The following is a 19,350-nucleotide window of genomic DNA, read 5'->3' on the forward strand; positions in this document are numbered from 1 at the left end:
AATATTCTTATTATTAATATACTAGAACTTATAATATATTAATAACCATAAGTGTCTTATTTCTCTCATTTAGTCTATCCAAGTGCATGATGCCATGCAACCCAAATGGACCATGCCGGGTCGGGTCAAGTCTTACCAATTATAGTTATGGACTTAGACATTAATCCAACACAATTTCTCCAGCAGCAGTCAGTGGTGGAAGGTGTTGTAAGACTACGGGGCGGCCGTAGCATTCACTAGTAGTCAGAGATGGAAGGTGATGTAAGACTGTGGGTAAGCCCTAGCATTCCATAGTAGCTTCGTTAGCGGAGTTGGGGCGAGGCCTTTATCTCTTAGTGATAAGATAGGGATCAGGAATGGGTAGTGGTTGAGTATAGTAGGGAGTTGCTTGTATAGCCCTAGAGAGGAGAGACCTTGGGAAAGGCCGCTCCAGGATGTAGTTGGGTGAGACCCTTGGGCAAGGCCTGTATGAGAGTAGCAGTATAGGTGAGACCTGAGAGCAGGGTTGCTCAGTAGTATGGTTGGGTGAGACCCGTGGGCAAGGCCCGTGCGAGAGTGGTTAGACAAGTGAGACTAGAAGGATAGAGGCGGGTGAGACCCGTGGGCGAGGCCTGTGAGTTTTAGTAGCACAGGTGAGACCTGGTAGGGACCGTAGTGTCAGATAAGGGATCGAGGATCCCAGGATTGTAGTGCCTGAATGGTAAAATAGATTGAGGAGTTATAGGTAGTCGAAGTTTCTTCGAAAGTCGCTGGGAGCGACAAGGAGTTGTGTTGGGACTAGCAACCGGTAAGAGCCGGTAATTTGTATATTATTAGAATGGTAGGGACCAGGGTGGTCTCAGTTCATCTGGAAGGCAGATAAGGGACGGCATAAATTTTCAGTCAGCAGCAGTGCTGGTAAGCGATTTATGGTGGAATTTAGTTAGTTTATCGTGGGTGCTCGGCCCCCAATTATACTAGAGAGAAGTGCCCAGTGGATACTGGCGGTAATGACCCGTACTGGAGGTAGCAGGAGTAATGGATTTGGTGAAGGATAGGACCTTCACAGTGACAAAGGAAATAGTTGGTTATGGAGCATCGCCTTGGGAAGGCAAGAAAACGCACAAGGAAAGAGGGGGTGAACCCCTATGGGTACAGCTGTAGTACTCGGAGAGTACCAGAAGGATTGCCGGTTGAGTAAGTTGTGTTTCCAGATTGTTCAGGGTCAGGATTGACCTGAGATTATTATCCGCATGGATTATTGGTCGTCAGGAGGACCGGGCGAAAGGCCAGCGAAGATAGGCAGTTGGTGTTGGATTGATAAGTAGAGTATTGAAAGCAGATTGCAGGGCGGTTGGCCATAGCAAACTTCGAGGACGAAGTTTAGTTTAAGTAGGGGAGAGTTGTAACACCCAAAATCAGGAAGGCCAAGAAAGGAAAGAAAACCCTAAGTCAAAGGGTCGACTCGTCGAGTCCAAGGAGGAACTCGGCGAGTCCGAGCAGGATCCAGGTCAAGGAGTAAGTGACTGACTCAGCGAATTGGCTAAGGGGACTCGGCAAGTCTGGTCTGAACAAGGAAAACCCTAATCCCGGGAGTTGTATCCTATATAAAGGGTGTTATGTCCCTTTCTCAGCATCTATATCATCCTAGAGAGCCTGTAAACCCTAGATTTCGTGTGAACTTCCATCATTTGAGAGAAATACCTTTGGAGGAAGGAAACTTTGAAAGGAACTTGAAGATCAAGAAGGTTGCTTCAAAGGAGAGGTGTAGATCCGAGATCTACTTCAGTTAGTGTTCATCTTGGAGGTAATGAGCTGCTATCTTCCCTCCTTTGCATCTAGATCTATTTTGTTATGAGATTTGGGGGTTTTATGGTTGTTTGAGACCCAATTCGGATTTGGGGCTTAGATATGTGGTTGCCACTTCAGATCTAGTGTTGGGATGGTCCAATACGTCGTAAAGCATCAGATATTGAGTAGTTGGTGAAGCCCTTTTGTCCTAAAACCTAGCCTAAGAGTGTTTTGAGCCTAGATCTCTTTAGTTATACGTAAACTTTGCAACTTTACGTAAGGATTGAGCTTTGGAAGTATGGATCTATGATTTGGAGCCCCTGCATGGCTTGAAACGCCACTGAATGGATTAAGAACGTAAGTGACTCGGCGAGTCACATGGGTGGAATCGGCGAGTTGGTTGAAGTTTGGGCAGGAACTCGACGAGTTGGAAGAACAACTCAGTGAGTCTGTTGAAGATTGCCTTGGACTCAACAAGTCTGTTCTTGGACTCGGTGAGTCAAGTGGCGAAACCACAAACCCTTCGAGTTGAGACTCGAATTAGTGAGTTGAGTGGAGACTCGGTGAGTTTGGACTGGACAGGACTCACAAATCGGTGAACTCGGCGAGTCGAGTCACGAATGGAAGGACTCTAAACATATGAACTCGGCGAGTCAGTAGGTTGAATCGGCGAGTAGAATTGACCTTGACCAGGACTTTGATTTTAACCAGAGTTGACTTAGTTGACTTTCAGAGGACAGTTAGACTAAGTGTTGCATTGATATTGGTAGCTCGGGGAGCTAGTGGAGCAGGAGTTCAGAGAGTTGCCGGGCAGCAGCTAGAGGGATTATCAGCAAGTTCAACAAGTGCAGGTGAGTTTCCCTTTGTGTGAATGGGTCTAAGGCTACAATGCCGACCCATGTAGTTATGAGTAGAAGACCCGGGGGTTAGCCCTAGGCACAATAATCTACTATGATATTCAGGACGAGGTCCAATGATAACGGGTGGGTGCCCAAGGAATGGTTTATTTGTTAGTTTATACTTCTTGTCTGTGTGATACTTGTATGTGCCTGGTAGGGAGGCGAGTGTGGGCGAGGTCCCGTATCTCACCAATAGCAGAGTGTGGATGGTGTTCCACATCTCAATAGCAGCAGATCAGGGGCGAGGCCCAAGTTAGGGAAAGAGTGAGTGTGGGTTGGGCCAGTATCTCACTATCAGTAGGAGCATGGACGGGGCTCCATGACTCATAAGTAGCTGGACAAGGGCGAGGCCCAGGATAGGCGAGGCCTTAGGACATGATTTGTTAGTATGTGTTTAGCTTATCTGTTGTGATATTTTTATGTGCTATTATATGCTAGCGGGCGAGGCCCTGTGACAGGCGAGGCCTAAGTGAAAGAGATCTGTATGCGAGCGGGGCTCGAAGCCAGGCGAGGCCTGGAGCGGCGGGGCCGTTGTTGCGTGCGAGGCCCGAGGTAGGGGCGGGGCTCAGAATAGCGGGCGTGGCTCAGTATGTGCAGTATGTGGTTATGCATGGTATGTGGTACGTTGGGGAACTCACTAATCTTCGTGCTTACGGTTTTCAGTTTTGGTTTCAGGTATTTCCGGTAGCGGAGGGAAGAGCTCGGAGTGATCGCATGACACACACCATAGATTAGTCAGCCTGGGAATGTTTTACTCTGATAATGAACATCTGTTTTGGAAATTAATACTCTGATTATGTTATGGAGTGACAATTATGTTTTAAGTAATGTTTTATAAAAGAAATTTTTAGTCTTGAATTTTGGGACGTTACATATCTACCACCCCTATCACTACCCAATGCATATTTATAACGGTAAAAACCCGATACCAGACCGAACCAGTAACAGCCCGGGACCAGACCTGGGCCAAACCAGATTTTCATATTAGTGGGCCGGTTTTCGATATAAGAGATTTAACCCGGACCAGACCGGAAAACCAAAGGTTATGATTTTTTCTTTTTTTAAATATTATTTTTTATAGAATAAAGTGTAGTTTTTTTTTATTATAAATGTTATTTTTTCTTGTTAAAAATACAATTTTTTTAATAAATACTGCAGTTTTTTCAAAAAATAGTGTTTTTTTTATATAAAATGAGCTGTTTTTTGCTATTTTTTATAAATAAAACCAGTTAAATGCAGTTTTTTCAATAAATAGTGCAATTTTTTCAATAAATAGTGCAGTTTTTATAAAAGGAACTTTTTTATTTTTTGTGTTGTTTATTAGATTTAAAAGCAGTTAAATACGGTTTTTAATAAATAATGCAGTTTTTTTTATAAGTAATGTAGTTCTTTTTAATAATGTTCGTATTTTTTTTTGTAGAGACCACATTTGCACGTGGTCTAAGTAGAGTCCTGTAATGTATGATTTTGAAGTGATAGAAAAGGTTGTAATGTTCATTGAAAAGTTCAACACAAAAAAGGAGATGTTGTCGGTTTTATGAAAACCGTTGATACAAACTATTTTACGAGAAATTATAGATGTTGATCAACATCTAGAAATGTGTTCAACAAAAGTGCATCTTTGTCACATGATCCTCAGATATACGTAACAAATACAATTATTTATGTTCAATAGAAAAGTTGAAAGATTTCACATGTTTTGACGTAAACAACAAAGATACGGAACCCATTTGTAACCGTGAGCATGACTGGACCAAAAATGTAAACAACACTGCCAAAGTTTAATTTGGTCCAAAACCCGAAACCCGGTTTGGTACCCGGAAATGGACCAGACCGAACTCAGACCCGATACAATCTAAATTGGTCCAGTTTTGGGTTAGAGTATATTCACGATCTTCAGTCTTCGGGTTTTCGAACTTCGAGCCGGTTCGGTCCGGGTCCAACCCGTTGTTCATCCCTAATTATAAGTGTATAACACTTACATGATTAAATCAATTTAAATGTCATCTCATATTATTTTATTTTTTGCACATATAATAAGCACATAAAGTATGTAATTATATAGATACTTCATATCTATGTCTAAGATGAAGGTAACTATGCAATCACTTTGATTTGCAGATGTAGTTTTCGAATGCTAGTTCCACATCTAGTACTTTGGTTTATTTTTCAAATGACCTATTACCAATAATAGTTTATTTTAGTCACGACTAAATACTATTATTATTTTTATAATTCTTTAGGTCATTATTATGGTTATATACCATTTTATTCGTTTTAATTAACTCTTTAATACTTAACCTAGATTATATAAATATAACTAATTATCATAATTTAAGTATTCTCTCGTTTGATTATATATTTAATTACAACATTTTATTAAGTTATTTATTCATCAAATAATGTAAATAACCACTATGGAACCATATATTTAATTACAACATTTTATTAAGTTATGTATTCATCAAATAGTGTAAATAACTACTATGGAACCCTTTTTTTCTATTATTATTATTATAACGCATACCCATATTATATATATATATATATATATATATATATATATATATATATATATATATATATATATATATATATATATATATATATAGCGATATATTTTATAAAACTCTTATTTATAAAACTTATTACTCTATTTCTACAAGGTAAAATATAAAAATTATTTTAAAGATATAAGCAAGGTTGTAGAACTTGTTACTCGATACATGTTTGGCCGACTACCGAGTAGCGAGTACTCAGAAGTACTCATGAATTACTCAAATTTAGTAATTCATGTAAAAATATTTTTAGGGAAATTATATATGTCAAAATCATAAGTTAAAACCATAATTTGATTGAAATATATAACAAAATTGGATAAATGTGAATACACAAAAACTGAAAAACACATAATGGTCTCACTTCGTGAGTAATTATTTAAAATTTAAGATATATATATATATATATATATATATATATATATATATATATATATATATATATATATAGTAATAATCACATGTGTGTGTTAAATAATAAATCATTAAGTATATTATAAATATTAATCACCGAGTTGACCGAGTTTTACAACTTAGCTCAGTTCAGTAAGGGGTCGATCAGGAAGTACTCAGGAATCTGTAACACGCATCGGTAAGGGGCCAAGTAGCGAATATTCGGAGAAGTAATCGGCCAACTCGGTGAGTTTTACGACACTGGATATAAGTGTTTATTAGCTATATAAAAGCTATTACACCAAAAAAAAACCTTTTAAAACACACAAAAATTTATTTTTATGTTTAAATACACTTTTTATATTTTATTCCTTTTGAACTAATACCAAATTGTATATAAGTATTTTTATCAAGTAAATACTTCACTTTTACGTAAAGTATATATATTTCCAAAATATACTAAAATCACATATACATCAAGAATAATACAAATTGAAATAATTATTTCAATATGTATAAAACTCATTTCTATATAGATATAATAATAATACAAATTATATTCAAGATATATATACTTAAAGTATACCCGATTTGTTGTATAAAGTATAAAAATCATATTTTACTTTTATTTGAATTGTGTTTCACCACTATATGAATATATAATCTTATGTAATAATTTCATTCCATATGAAACTCATTTTTATGCAAAAACACTTTTACATAACTCACACAGACCATTAAATTTATACACACACTAAAAACACCAAAGAACACACATTCGAAACCAAAATATGAAACTTTAAGCTTCACTATTTTAACCTAACCCAAAACCCTTGAATTTTTATACAAGAAATATTGTATAAACTAACTTGAAGTGATAAAAACAAGTAATCATACGTTTTATGTACACTTTTCTTAGTTTAGGGTTTAATGACGGTTTTCGTGTATATAGTGTTATATTTTAGTCTTTTTTGTGATGCATGCATGCAGGGCCGGCCCAAGCCCAGGGCGAGCTGGGCCACGGCCCAGGGCATCAAATTTCAAGGGGCATCAATTTTTGTTGGTCTTTTATGGGTTTATGGTACTTGGGCTGCTACAACTCTTGATCCATTAATACTGTCAAGTCCGGTCCAAATGAAAAAGGGCAGCATCAAACGCTTGGATACCTACCTAATACACAATAGCGGCAATTTAAAATACATTTGGAACGCACGACTCTTCAATCTCCTAAGCAACATAGCATGCCAAGTAATTACAATTACAGTTGGAGAAGACAAAGCGTTCTTCTCAGTGGCGTTCTGGAGATGACGATTCCAACAAATATTAACATACGTGTTGATCTCAACAGATAATACACACGGTTCTCTTTCTTCTCTCGTTCTCAGCCTAAAAAAGATTTAAATCCTCATAATTTCATAGTTAATATGCCCTGTTAGTCTCTTGTTCTCGTGAATATCTGGTACCATTTTCATATAGGCCATTAATCTCCAACTCTTCATCAATTCTCGCTTCAGTGGACTGCCTATCTGTATAGTTTTAAAGAGCTGTCAATTCTTCTCAAGTTTCAAAGGTTTGCTCAAGATTTCTTTTACATTCCCCTGTAAATTCTTAGTTATGACTTTTGAATTATATTTTTGAGTTTTCTAGTTATTTTATCGAAATCTGTATTTATAAAATTGTTTTATGCTTATCAACAAGTCAAATTGTCTAAGTATTTTGTACTTAGCCATGCTTTCTCAATTGTCCAAACTGGTATAAACTTATAAATTATAACTTTGAATTGCATTTTTCTTCAAAACATCATATAAATAGCGAGTCTAATGAAACTTAATTTTCTACTTATCTTGCAGATTAGTTTTTGATCATTTATTGTTGTTACTACATCAAAAGGTACAAATCTTGTAAATTCGTTAACATCAAGTTATGTAATTGTGTCTTGGTTTTGCATTTTATTCTTTTTAAGTTGTTTTTTGTAATGTTTATCAATTAAACAGTATTTATTAAAATGTATGTTTTTTATTTCAAAATATTTCATATGTTGTTTTCTGAATAAACTGATGTTTATAAAAATCTAGTAGGTTATTTTAGTTTTTGAATATTTTGATGTAACAGATTTTTGGAAAATCTGGAAAATACGATTATTGAAAATCTAATGTATTATTTTTTTATTTTAGTTTCTGAAAATTTGATGTATTTGAAAATCTGATAAGTTATTTTAATTTCTGAAAATCTGATAAGTTATTTTAATTTCTGAAAATCTGATATGTTGATTTGGTTTATGAAAATCTGAAATGTTGGTTCTTGTACTGATTGATGTTTTTGTTTCTTTTGTGGTTACAGATAGCTAACTCAAGAAAGATTAAACGAGATACTAATTTTGAGTATGAAAGTCAATTTCAACAGATTCTTTGTTATCATAAATTAAAAGACATTTTTGATTAAAAAATACACGGGGACATAGTTTTAGATGAATTTATGTATGTTATTGTTTGTATAAACTTGAGTTAGTTTGGCTATAAAATGTATTTCACTTTTTCTATATACATTTTCTATATAAAAGGGCATTAATTTAGTATCTCGCCCTGGGCATTTCAAATCAATGGACCGGCCCTGCATGCATGCATGAATTGTTTTATTGCATATTATGAGCATATTTTATATATATATGAACTCAGTAAGAAATATTTTCGGTTTTGGCCATACGAGAGTATTTGAGGAAGTATGAAGCTACCATAAGGTATCATACCTCTATACTTGAACTATAAACAAAAAGGAAGTCTTCTACATGTCCAAGACAAAAAAAAAGTTAGTTAGAACGCAGCTTTGAAGATTTTAGAATTATGATGATTTCTATATACCGAAATTAAGTATACTTTCGATATAACCTTGATTCTTGTATCCAAAATAACAAGAATTGAAGAAGATATCATCTTAATCATAAACATACCTTATGATTTTAAAATCAGAGAAGTTTGAAGCTTCATAACCCAAGCATTCAAGAACTGCGTTTACTTCTTCTTTTCTATCTTTTTGTTCTTATTTTCTGCATTCATCTCTTTGGATATCCTATATCTCCAGACATCTCTTTGGCATTTACATTAACCAAAACGCTGAAAAAAACTCCATAAATGATGGTTTACATATGAATAATGATACGGTAAAGTCTCTCTGACAAATCGTGTTTATAACCTCAAGTTTGGTCTATTATTCTAACGTGCAGAATCTGCTCTCGGGCTTGAGTTTGTGTTTGCGTATTTCTCTTGTTTTACTAGCTAAACTCACATATACTCTTCCATAGTATATATTAATTATATTTAGGCATTACTTAATGTCTATAGGGTGTCCTAAAGTCAAATCAACAACCAACTCCTCTTGGACTTTTCTCCATTCATAATTTACTTCACATGCTCAAGGCATGGAAGTCAAGCTTTCTTCTAGGTTTTATCCTTCATTTCAACCTCCTAACTTGTTATAAATGCATTGAATAACCTCTTAGGAAAATATTGAAAGAGTTTTAGGTGATCTTAAGTCAAGAAATTGATTAGAAAAATCACAAGAAGCCAAAGAAGACACCATTCCCCAAATTCGTGTTTATAAATAAAAGAAGCCAAAAATGTGGTTTGTATCTTATAAACTGTAGGTTTGTAATTTTTTACATGTTTCTAATATTAAAATAAGTTTTCCATAAAGTTTAAGCTGCAAACTCTTGACCAAACATTTTATAAAAATCTTTGGTGCACTTGGGTCATTTCTGACGTTAATAAAATGACAGGAAAAAGAATGGCTTAATCCATTAAGATCTTGATGTTATGGCTTAAAATACATTTCTAATTATGATTGCAACTAGTTTAATTCAGGTTTTTGTCCATTACGTGCTTAAAAAGTGCCTTAAGGGCTAATTTTGTAAAGATTTCTCAAAACTGCCAAAGTTACATTCATGCTCCTGAACTTTGGATTTTTATATTTTATGATTAGAATTGATAAATACAATATTTATAAATATATATTATACACATTTAATATTTATTTTGATAATGTAAGTCCTGACATAATATTAATCATATTTTTTATAAACTTTATAAAAATATGTTATAAAACTATAATGTTTATTCTAAACATTATTTACACACTTATAACATTTAGGGGATGTCTGATAGTTGGTAATTAAGTCAGATCTGACTGAGTTAGAGGCATGATTCTGTCTAAAGTCTGTCCGACACCATATTGTTTGATTACACATTTGACTGACTGTGCTGAATAAAATAAAAATGACTATTTTATCATATTGTTCTATATACAACTCAATTTAAACCTGTGATTTTTTTTTCCTTTTAAGATATATTCTTAATTACAATTACAATATATGGCCATGAATATCAAAATGATAATTTCATTCTAGCTTGTTTTCATAAAATTCTTATTCATATCTAGCAATTTTCAATTCATTTGCCGAAAATACCCTTTCCTCTTGAAAATTTTTGAGTTTTTTTTACAAACACCAAAAGATCAATTTTTATGGTGTGTTATCCAAAACTCAAAGTAAAAACTAGTCCTCAAATGTTTCAAATCTTTTTTCATGTTCCTTTTATTGATTAGATGCCACAACAGAATAAATAGACCAAAATACCCTTTGTTCTTATTAGACCAACCTTTGTGTCTAATGACTCAAAATCCATCTGATCCAACAAAGACAGTGATCCATTCTATACTTGAACAAAAAAAATACCATCATTAAGTTGTAAAAGAATGCATATTTTTGGAAAAATATTGTATATTTTGGATTTTACATAATGAAACAAGAAACAATTCAGTATTCAACTTTGGGGATTATTGCAAGTTTCAAACTTTTTGTATAAATGCAAAAGTTTTTTTGATTTTGATGTAGATATAATAACAATAACAATGCCTATAGGTCTAGCTTGCAATCAAGATTGACAATAGATACAATGGTCTTCTATGTACAAAATACAAATTGCTAAAACTTTCAGCTCAAAAATTAAATTTTTTTCATGTTTCTAGTCTTTATTTTAAAAAAATAATTGCATACATACCCAATAGATTCACAAACCAAACGACATACACATAATGACATGAAAACTGAAATTCTAAAACTGGACAATTTATATGGGTGATTTTTTCTGAGTTAAATATTCACTACAATTCACCAAAGGCTACAACTTTGCGATTTTTTCCCCAAATGATGTTAATTCTCCAATGATTTATGTGTTCTCCCGCCCACTTACTTCTGGTTCAAACCCTAAAAAATCAAACAAACATGGTGATAGAAGCCACATAAATCAGAAGCGAGGGGAAGCAAAAATCTTGGAGAAATCAGAAGCGAGGAGAAGTAGAAACCTTTGAGAAATCAAAAGCTTTGAAGAACCGATGCTGGAGAGGCAAAATCCAGCGAAGTTGATTCTGATAGGGCAGAAGCCAGCGATGCATAGGCCGGCAAAGAAGCAGAAGTCGCTAAAGAGAATGTCGTTCAAGGAAGGGTGTTGCTCAAACCATGTTCGTTCTAGGCAAAGGAGGGTTTTCGTGGAAATTAATTCAATCAGCGATTGTATTTGGCTGATTCGGCCGGACTCTTTTTCCTCGGTCAAAAGCTCAAAATATCATTATCAAACGGGCGGACCGAGTCAGATCTCACCTCTTGCTGGACCAATAAAAGGTCTATCAAATAAGCCCTTAGATTAAAATGTTATATAAATATAATATTTATTCAAATATTATTTATTCGTTTATAATTATATAAATTCATTTATATAATTATCATTAAGGATTTTAATTATGAATAATTATAACTCTAAGTCCTTAAACATCTAGCCTAGATTCACGTGTGTTACAATTATCTCCCCTTAGGCTGATTATGTCATGGAATCATCAACAAAAAAGTCTTGTATAATGACTTTCGCATGTTACATTTCTATTATAAGTGGTAATCGTAACTCTTATGTTATTTCAAAAGAGTATCTAACTCAAGGACTTCATGATTACTAGTGGTGCTCAACCTTACACCCATTATTTATCCTATGTTGGGCTTTGAATCGTAACATTCTAGTTACAAACTCGTTCCTTATTGGAGACTCCTTCTCATTCTTAAAAAAAACTTAACTTACGATAAGATCCTTAATTCGACTATTGTAACAAACTGATGGCTCACGCAACTAATGACCTTTCGTCATATGATGCAATGGCTAGACTCAGGTCTTTTTGAGTAATACTTCAACATGGATGACACCTTCCTCCATGTTCTAATGTGATGTAATCTCATTATAGTAGGTAGTAACTCTAGCAACAGGCTGCTTACCTTTACCAATGGTCGTGACGCATCTGTTGATTTCTTTGATTTCCCTTTCCTTTAACCTCTTGAATTGAGTCGGATACTACATCGAACATGGTTCTATGAACCATTTTACTTATTTCACATACTTATTCTCAATTCAGACTCGATTTGATATGACCACTAGGGTTGGAATAACAGCCATCCTCGTAGTCACTACCGAAATGTGGTAACAATGGAAACAAATGAAACAAACTCAAATACTAATGTCTTAGTAATCTTGTGACTTTCCCTTATCCAAGTGTGAGTCTTATTCTTCGGGTAGTATAGGCCGTTACTACCTTTCACACCTATTCATACTCGTCCCAAGAATTGTCTCGCAATCCCCAAGTTCTTATTTCCTAAAATCACAAAATGATTTAACACATATGAATGTGTAACGCCCGGGTTTCAGGGCTAAGCATTTTTGTCAATGTAATAGTCTAGGTCAACTCTTGTAACTCTTTTTGAAGTAATAAAGATGAAATATTTGAGTATTATGTGAATTATGTGTGTTTATGTGTTTATTATTTAATTATAAATGTATAATTAATAAAGAATAAAAATAAGCGTCAAAATTAAAGTGTGAGATAAGCCCGATATGTTTACACAAAGTTGTAGTGGTCGAAACAAGGATTCCGGGGATATAAGTAACGCCGAAATCCGAGTTATAACGAAGAAGTTATGACCCGTCGAAGTTTCCCGACAGAACCGGCACGGTACCGGGAAGCGTGAATAGTGAATTTACGATAGAGCGAGATTTAGCCTTAGCAATCTAAATGAAAGTCGTAGAATATGTTAAACTAAGAACATCGATAAAAAGAACGCCCAAATCTGACTTCGTATGAAGAAGTTATGATTTTTCGAAGTTTCGGATTAGCAGTGTACAACCCGAAATTTGAATATTAGATCGAGCGGTTTTTAGCCGACACGAACTAAATGAGAATCGGAGATCTCGTTAAGAGTAGCGTAACGAGAAGAAGATGGGTCAAAACGGATGTCGGATGAAGGAGTTATGAGGATTTAACGGACCAATCATGTCCCGGCCTGTTAATAATATAAAATTTAAAATCGCCTCAAAATTAGCTGACGGAGTCTAAACGAAAGTTGTAGAGTACATTCCCACCTTCGCGTGAATATAAAGAACGTCGAAAACGGAGGTCGTACGCGAAAGTTACGAATTTTTAAAGTTGGAAAGTGAAATTGCGAAATCTGATGCTAGAACGATGACGTGGCAAGATCCTGACCGACGCTTGCTGATCACGGCTCGCTTCGGATGGCTGACACGTCGCCTCTTAGATGCCCATCGTTCACATCGGACGCCCAACGTTCTCCTTACGCACCGCGTGCGAGGACGGAACGCCTCGCGTACTTCAGTCTCCTGCGGTCCAACTTGAGCCACGTCGCGCCCTTCGGAGGATGCCACCTGCTGACCTTATCCGAACCATTACGTCTAACATAGGTCTGAGGTACGCCCAGCGTACCGAGGCCTCGCAGGCTATAAAAGGCGGCCGAGGGTTCCGACTTTTTCACACCAAAATCACTTCTCTCTCTAACTTCTTTCTCTCTCTACAACCCCAAACCACCCCTAAACCCTAGAAAAACCCCCTAGCACCCTAAGGAAGCCCCAAGGCTCCCGGAGTCCCATGAAAAAGGGGTCTTTCAGTTTCGAAACGCTGCTCCAATTAAGTTCCGGTTTTCGATAAAATTCGCTGTAAGTGTGCTACGCTTACGCAATTTTTAATATAGCTTTCAAATAATTATAGGAATGTTATTAGGTCCTTAAAATAATTATTTGGGCTATTATTATGAGTTATACTGAGTGTTATTAATGCTTATATATTAATAATAATATTCATACAATTAATTTGTCGCGGTTATTGTTAGACTAAACCCTAGTGGTATCGATACTAGGTTTTATCGAAGGAAAATCGTTTTGAGAGTATCGAAGCGCTGTCCGAGTGCTGAGTCACCACCTTTCAGGTGAGTGCATAGTTACTTTCAGCTTACACATAGATATGAAGTATTTTATATAAATTACGTTCTATATGTGCATATAATCTGAATACTTGCTATCTATGCCGGATGAACATTGTTATACATGTTTTCAATGATTTAAACTGTATATTTATTTTATATCTACGAAAATGTTGGGGTAAAACATTGGTAGATATAATAGGTGATGTGTGATAAAATGATGAGAGGCCTCGATATTGATGTTGTGATTCTGTCATCTAGCGGAGTATGGATGACGACCACAGACTCTTCTAGACAGTCAAGTGGAACACTAGCAGGTTCGCAACCTGTAGGTGTTTGTGAACGATGTGTTCACCAGTGTACTCCATCCCCCACAAGGTTGCCTTTAGGACATTTATTGTTAAGGAATCCCTAAGCAGTAGTGTCCATCCCGATGATGATCCTTAGACTAGGTCCCTTATGATAGGTGTTTAGGGACGTAAAGTGAGGATAACGGGAATGGGTAATCGGGTTATTGTTGATTGATGAAATTAATAAACTTATTTATTGTGCGTTGAAAACCCTATGTGCTCACCAGGCTCCCAAGCCTGACCCACTCAGTTTTATGTATTACAAGTAGTGGCGCTTGAGCATAGATATGATGTTTGGACGAGGGATTACGGATATAGGCCTGTAGATACGAAATAATGTAGTAAGGCTTATATTGTACTGTTTATCCTTTTGATCTGTACGAACATGACATCCCAAGTCTTTTAATGAAATACATTTCTATGGAAATGCTTTTGATAAATCTTTATCATATTTTGTTTTGGGACAAATTCTGCAACACTTTTATTTAAAATGTTACTCTGATTTTTAAACAAAGCATAAACAAACCGGTCTTTTCTGGCCGTGATTTTGGGGATGTCACAGAATGTGTCCAAACAATCTTAAAATTTTTCCCTAGACTCTACTAGGACTTCTACCATGCGTATCTTCAACAATAATTTTGCTTCAACTCGGTTGGTGGAAATGCTAGACGATGTGACAACTTCAGGAATTACACCAAAAGTTTTATCATCGGTATCTTCTGATAGGTGTCATTCATTATTGCAAGCCTCCTTATTTCTCCCATTTTCTCAGTTTAACATGGTTCCCGTTATTGCTTGAACTTTTTCCATTGTGATAGGTTTGGGTGCAGGTGCTTTGACTGATGCTTAACGTATCACATGCTTAGGCTCAAGATGTCGACTTTCGTTAATATTACCTAGTCCTCTACGAGTCTTTACCATGACGTTCTATACACCAAAGCAGGAGTTTGGTGTATCGAGGCGGGAATATAGATAGGAAATGTTTCATTTATGATAGACACATAAGTCCTCCTTATTACCCCGAAAAGTTACATGTCAGTTCCAATACCGTAATTAAATATTTAGAAATCTGAACATATAAAATTTCCAGATCTTGTCGGCAATAGACCATAGAACCGATCATCTTAAAGCATATAAGGCATATTATAGCTATAGCATAAATCATTTAACAAATAACATCATTTTAGGCATCTTTCCTAAAATAAGCTAGTATTCATGTCTATTCATGCATATTTCCTAAATATAGTAAAGACTCATCTCACAATCATCGCTTAGCATTCTAAGTTTAAGTCTAGAAATAAATCCTTAGTCCTAGTTCACATAAACTAGTGCTCTGATATCACCTATGACATCCCCAAATTTATGGTGATTTTAAAAATTTTATTTATGCTTATTTTAAAACATAGTATTTCTTTTGTTGTAAATTTGGTCCCAAAAATATTACTTCAATGTGAGATAATATTAATCTTAAACATTTCTGAAGAAACGATCGATGTAATATCTTTTCAAAACTTGGTATGTCATAACTGATACAAAACATAAGCATAAATAGATCTTACATTAATTTATACTAATGATCTACATCTCCTTTAATCTCTTAGTGTAATGTATCTTCATATCAATACTTGTGACATAAATAAGTTGAGTGGGTTAGGTTAGGAAACCCGATGAATACATAGGGTTTTCATCCTATAATAATATAGTTATAATATTTAATTATCAAACAATTAACTCAATTACCCATATGTTTTCTCTATTTATTCTTCCCAAACGATTTATCCTAAGCATCGTCTCCTACATCACATTTACCTATCATCACCTACAATGCATTTCCTTATATGTTTGTTGCTAAGGAATTTTTCTAACGATCATCGCCTAAATCACATATAAAATAATGTTTCAGGGATTACTCCCCCAATATGTGTCCAGAAAGGGTTAGCGTATCATCGCATGAATACGTAGTTACTACATTGCCTGAACTCATAATTCATCATCTTCAGGTTATGAGCGTGTCGGTGTTTCTACTTGACTTGTTTACATTAGTTATTGGCCGCCATCTATACTCCAGTAGATGACTACATCACAACATCACAAGTAAATGTCAGGGCATCTCCTAGTCATTTCCTATTTATCATCACTTAGTTTCATCACCTATCTAGCATCTCATATCCATCATCTACTATCTATCATCTCCTATTTGCTATCCCCTATCACTGCCCAATATGTATTTATAAGTGTATAATACTTACATGATTAAATTGAAACAACATAAAAATCACAACAAATTTAAACTTTTGTAAACAACCCATAGTCATAAAATATTTAGAAAATCATTCTTTCCAAATTATTTATCCATATCAGAGCATCCTAAAATCATAAAGCCATAAACAGAGGATGTCTATGGTCATGACTTCGCATTCCTGCGTTCATCAGAAGTACCTGAAATAATAACTAAAATCATAACCCAACACTTAGTGAGTTTCCCCTAAAGTACCACCATATAGCACACATATCATAAATGAAAAAGCATGTTGGGTGCAATTAGTGTTGTAACATCCCGATTTCTAGGTATGGGATTTATTCTTTAAAAATCATGTTTCCCTTGGAAATCGGCAACTTGATGGTCTCAACTCGGCGTGGTGAAAGGCTTTTGGGCTGCGCATCTTTTGTACCAACTCGTCGAGTTGGAGAGGAGAACTCGATGTGTTGGTGGCTAGGTGAGAAACCATAAATTTTATGGTTTTGCACCCTATATAACCTCCTTAAGTCCTTAAGGCTGATCTTTTATCATCCTCCAAACTCTCATATCGGCCTTTGTGAACCCGAATCATCTTTCCCTCTCATATTATGAGCTAGTGAGGCATTTTGGAGCAAAAAAGAAGGAGAAGGTTGGGAGAAGGAAGCAAGGATCTAGCAAGCAATGCTCTCGTCTTCGGTTTAAATCATTTATGGACCTTGTAAGTGTTCAGGATCCGATTTATATCTATCTATGTAGCTAGATCTTGAGTGTTTTCCCTATTTGACCTTATTATTGAATGTTGCAATGGATAGACTTCATAAAGTTTGCAACTTTATGAATCTCCAGGTCAAGGTGACTTTATAGAGGGTTGGATCTGGTCTTTAGCCAAGCCTTGATTCCATGCATGGAGTTTAGGTCATATTTTCCCTTTTAGGCCCATTTTGGGTTCAAGACATGAATGACTATAAAGCACCAACCTTTGGGACATTTTTTAGGATAAAATCTCTTCTGGAAAAGTTGGGTTTCAGATCTCATGGATTTTGTGCTTAATGGTTAAGCCTTTGTGTTTTCAAGCCTTGTGGATGGGTTTCTGAGCATTAGGAGTAGCCCCAAAGGATAAATTTCAAAAATTTCTCCTTTTAGACACATTTGGAGTTTAGATCTGAGCCTTAGAGTCCCTGGAATCGAAGAATAAACTGAATGTGTTAAGTTGGGGAAAACTCGGCGAGTTGTCCATACAACTCGGCGAGTTGGCTAGGGTTTTCCTGACCTTCTGAGTACTATAGAAACTCGATGAGTTCATTGGTGCACTCGACGAGTTGGGTCAACATGGACTGTTGTCCTTGACCGTTGACTTTGACTTTGACCATGGTTGACCAAGTTGGACTTTTGGGAGCATTTTGGGTATTTTGGGATTTTGATTGGATTGGTCATGATGGTTGTCAACATTGAGTCGAGATCTGAGATTCGGAGTAAGACCTTCTCAGTTTTATACTACTTGTGAAGTGAGTTTTCCTCACTATATTTACAGGTCAAAGGCACCAAGGCCGACCCTTTGGATTTTTATCCTGATTAGCATTTGATTGAGTATTATAGTTATCTGTTAGATCTGAATCCTAGAAGATAGGATGATGATATGCTTATTGATATGTATGATATGTGCTTGTCTGTTGATTGATTATATGTTTATGAGTCACGTATATGTCGACATGTGTGTGGTTGGGTTGAGGTGGTTCTGCTTTGTGTTGAAGGCCAATAGAACCCAGGTGGCCCGGATATATTGAAGGCCTGCAAGGCGGACCAGTCTGACCGAAGGCCTGCAGAACGGTCCAGACAGGATGAAGGCCTGGTGCGGCGGTCTAGATATGCTGAAGGTTCTGTATGCGTGTTGTTGCTGTGATATTTATGATTATGTGTTGTGGTGGTATTTTGGGGAAAATTCATTTAGCTTTAGGCTTACAATTTTGGATTGTGTTTCAGGTACTTTTTAGGATCGCGACAAGGCGAAGGTGTCATTATGCACCTCCTCATGATCATGTTTTATGATTTTGGATTTCTCTAATGTGAAATTTACTTTGAAAAAAAATTGTAATCAATGATGGTTTTGTGGTTGTTTAAAAAGTTTAAAATTTTTCAAGAATTTTATGAATGTTACAAGTTGGTATCAGAGCCTCGGTTTGAGTGAATTGGAGGAACACTCGTGTGAATCCAGTCTCAAACTAAGGAAAATGAATTTTCAAATTGATTTTTCAAATGGTTTGAAAAAATACTCAAGGAGGATGCATTGTGTACGATCAGCCGGAGCCAGTAAGTAGACCCCAAAATACCATAATGTTATTTGATGTTGTGATGTGTTAGAACAACATGCTAGTACTAGGATTGGGATCTACAGGAATAGCATGATAGGATTTACTGATACATGATGCCTTATCTCTTGTAGAGCACTTGATTGATTGTTGTATGACTCTTTCGTGTGTTAAAGGACAATTGAGTGAATACGTTAAGTCACATGCTATATGGATTAAATGATCTTATGTTAAGGAATTGGGTCCTGCTGCGCATCTCTTGTCTGAGTCCAACCGTTGTAGGATTAAATCTTTTAGTCTAATATTTTCTATGTTGTACGACATGTAATTGTATTCATGTAATAGTTATCTGACACCAATGGAGGGTCGTGTGGTAGTTAATGGTAGGTTGAGTGGTGTGGGGTCAGTTGGCCAGTTTTGGGATGTTTAGCCTTCCTCTTGAGAGTGAGGATTGGGTGTACGGTTATGCTTATGGGTATTGATAATATGTTGTGATGATCCTTAAGACAAATACGGGTAAGTGTGGAATATAGTAT

General features: G+C 35.7%; 3 long non-coding RNA genes across 3 annotated transcripts; 1 reads left to right on the forward strand and 2 right to left on the reverse strand.

Moving 5' to 3' along the window:
* Positions 1-6,272: 6,272 nt before the first annotated feature.
* Positions 6,273-8,998, reverse strand: LOC122196931 (uncharacterized). The gene is made up of 2 exons (XR_006189565.2): positions 8,568-8,998; positions 6,273-7,146 (listed from the first exon to the last, which is right to left on the reverse strand). It is a non-coding gene; the product is annotated as an uncharacterized LOC122196931 (long non-coding RNA).
* LOC111920718 (uncharacterized) lies at positions 7,097-8,192 on the forward strand. Its single transcript, XR_002859967.3, has 3 exons — positions 7,097-7,190; positions 7,471-7,510; positions 7,961-8,192. It is a non-coding gene; the product is annotated as an uncharacterized LOC111920718 (long non-coding RNA).
* Positions 8,999-10,579: 1,581 nt separating the features above from the next.
* Positions 10,580-11,472, reverse strand: LOC111920719 (uncharacterized). Its single transcript, XR_002859968.3, has 2 exons — positions 10,976-11,472; positions 10,580-10,877 (listed from the first exon to the last, which is right to left on the reverse strand). It is a non-coding gene; the product is annotated as an uncharacterized LOC111920719 (long non-coding RNA).
* Positions 11,473-19,350: the final 7,878 nt, after the last annotated feature.

Source organism: Lactuca sativa, chromosome 3, assembly GCF_002870075.4.
Source record: "Lactuca sativa cultivar Salinas chromosome 3, Lsat_Salinas_v11, whole genome shotgun sequence".
In the NCBI taxonomy this organism is placed as follows: domain Eukaryota; kingdom Viridiplantae; phylum Streptophyta; class Magnoliopsida; order Asterales; family Asteraceae; genus Lactuca; species Lactuca sativa.